The sequence below is a fragment of the Alosa pseudoharengus genome, unplaced genomic scaffold, assembly GCF_046254945.1.
Source record: "Alosa pseudoharengus isolate Yale_2024_CS ecotype anadromous, Long Island Sound unplaced genomic scaffold, YU_APseudo_1.1 YU_APseudo_1.1_scf_222, whole genome shotgun sequence".
Classification (NCBI taxonomy): Eukaryota; Metazoa; Chordata; class Actinopteri; order Clupeiformes; family Clupeidae; genus Alosa; species Alosa pseudoharengus.
Genome location: NW_027468681.1, coordinates 10,083 through 12,718, shown reverse-complemented (window position 1 = coordinate 12,718; position 2,636 = coordinate 10,083). Strand labels below are relative to the sequence as shown.

General features: G+C 45.6%; 1 pseudogene; it reads left to right on the top strand.

Annotated features, from left to right (window-relative positions):
• LOC143139979 (NADH-ubiquinone oxidoreductase chain 6-like) lies at positions 1-537 on the top strand (annotated as a pseudogene).
• The last annotated feature ends 2,099 nt before the right edge of the window (positions 538-2,636 follow it).

Sequence of the window (2,636 nt, the reverse complement as noted above, 5' to 3'; positions counted from 1 at the left end):
ATCCGGGTAGAAATTATGGTATACTTTGTGTGTCTTTGATTATTTGGGTTTGTTTTAGGGATGGTAGGTGTTGCATCCAATCCTGCCCCGTATTTCGCGGCATTAGGGTTAGTGATGTCTTCTGGAGCGGGTTGTGCTGTTTTAGCAATGTTTGGGTCTCCGTTTCTGGCCTTGGCTCTTTTCTTAATTTATTTAGGGGGGATGTTAGTAGTTTTTGGGTATTCGGCTGCCTTGGCAGCTGACCCGCACCCTGAAAGCTGGGGGGATGCGTCTGTCTTTGAGCATGCAATGTTCTACTTTGTGGTAGTCGTTGCAGGGCTACTTTATTTTGGCTCGTCATGATATGATTTTAGTGCGGGGGTGTTGAGTAGCTGTAAAGAATTGTTGATGGTTCGGGGAGATGTTGGTGGGGTTTCTATGCTTTATGCTTCAGGGGGTGTTATGATAGTGTTATGCGCTTGAGTTTTATTGCTAACCCTATTTGTAGTGTTAGAGTTGACTCGTGGTTTAAGTCGGGGGGCTTTACGGGCTGTTTAGGTAGAGGCTAAAAGGGTGGCCAGTCCTGTGGTGATTATGAAGATTATTAGATATGTCTTGATGATCCCTCGTTGGGCGTCGCTAGTGGCGGCGGATATTTTTGCCTGGCTGAAGCTAGCCCTTTGGGGCCTGCGGCTTCAAATCAGGATTGGTCTACTAGTTGGTTGGCCATTGTTTGGCCTAAAACCAGGTTTAGTTTTAGGGGCCAGGCGGTGTACTGTTGCGGGGAAGTAGCCAAGTATATTTGAGAAGTTGTGTAGTTTAATGATTGGGGTAGGTTTAAATTGTTTGGCAGTAAGGGCGGCTAGTTCTATGGCTGTTAGAAGTCCAATGATTGTGACGATAAGAGCAGCTAGTTTTAGTATAGGGGGTATGGTTATAATGGGTGTTTTTGTAGGGAGGGTGTTTGAAATAAGAATTAGTCCTGCTACAATGCTGCCTCAGGCCAGTCGTTTAATTGGGTTGATAACCGCAGGGTCATTTTCGTTGATTGGAGAGAGAGGCATGAATCGGGGGGTTCCCATGGTAACAAAGAATACAACTCGGAAGCTATAGACAGCCGTGAAAGAGGTTGCAATTAGAGTGAGGACAAGGGCTCAGGCGTTTAGGTAAGAGGTGTTTAGGGCTTCGATGATGGCATCTTTTGAGAAGAAGCCGGCCAGGAAGGGGGTTCCTGTTAGAGCTAGGCTTCCAATTGTCAGACAGGTAGATGTAAAAGGTGCTAGGTTTGTGCAGGCCTCCTATTTTCCGATGTCTTGTTCGTCGTTAAGGCTGTGGATTACTGATCCGGAGCAGAGGAAGAGTATTGCTTTGAAGAAGGCATGGGTGCAAATGTGGAAGAAGGCTAATTGGGGCTGATTAAGCCCAATTGTTACCATCATAAGTCCCAGCTGACTTGAAGTAGAGAAGGCTACGATTTTTTTAATGTCATTCTGGGTGAGAGCACATGTGGCAGTGAATAGTGTTGTTAGTGCACCTAGACATAAGCAAATGGTTAATGCTGTGGGGTTAGATTGGGTAAGAGGGTGCAGTCGAATAAGGAGGAAGATTCCTGCTACGACCATTGTGCTTGAGTGCAGTAGGGCGGAGACTGGCGTAGGACCTTCCATTGCGGAAGGCAGTCAAGGGTGAAGTCCGAATTGGGCCGACTTGCCTGTTGCGGCAATGATTAGGCCTAGAAGGGGGAGGGTTATGTCTATGTTGTGGGAGAGTGCAAAGATTTGTTGTATTTCTCATGAATTAAGATTCATGGCAAACCAGGCCATGCTTATAATTAGTCCGATGTCTCCTACTCGGTTATAAATTACGGCTTGCAAGGCTGCAGTGTTGGCATCGGCTCGGCCGTATCATCAGCCGATTAGTAGGAAGGACATAATTCCTACTCCTTCTCAACCAATAAATAGTTGGAATATGTTGTTGGCTGTAACTAAGATAATTATAGCAATTAAGAACATGAGGAGGTATTTAAAGAATCGGTTCATGTAGGGGTCCGCGTGTATGTATCAGGAGGCAAATTCAAGGATGGATCAGGTCACGTAAAGGGCGATGGGCGTAAAGATAATTGAATAGGCATCGAACTTTAGGCTAATGCTAATGTTGAAAGTGGATGTGTTTATTCAGTGTCAGGTGGTAACGATTGTCTCTACTCCCTGATCTAGAAAGATGAATAAGGGTAAAAGACTGACCACGAATGCGGCACTAACTGCGGTTTTTACGTGGGACACGGCTCAACCGGGGGGTTTTGGTGTAGGGTCAATCGTTGTAAGAATAGGGTAGGCTAGGAGGGCAAAGATTAGTGTAAGTGATGATGATAAAATCAGTGTGGTTTGCATAGCCTCTGCTTGGATTTGCACCAAGAGTTTTTGGTTCCTAAGACCAACGGATGACTGTTATCCTTCAAAGGCCGAGTGAGCCGCAGACTCTAACTGCGGGGGTAGAGATTAGCAGTCTCTATTGCTACAGGCCTCTCTCGGCGGATAAGGAGGTTTGAACTCCTGTCTTTGGAATCACAATCCAACATTTTCGTTAAACTATACCTGCAGTAGAATCATCCTCACATGAACTCTGGTTTAAGGATAAGTAAGATAACTGGGATTAAG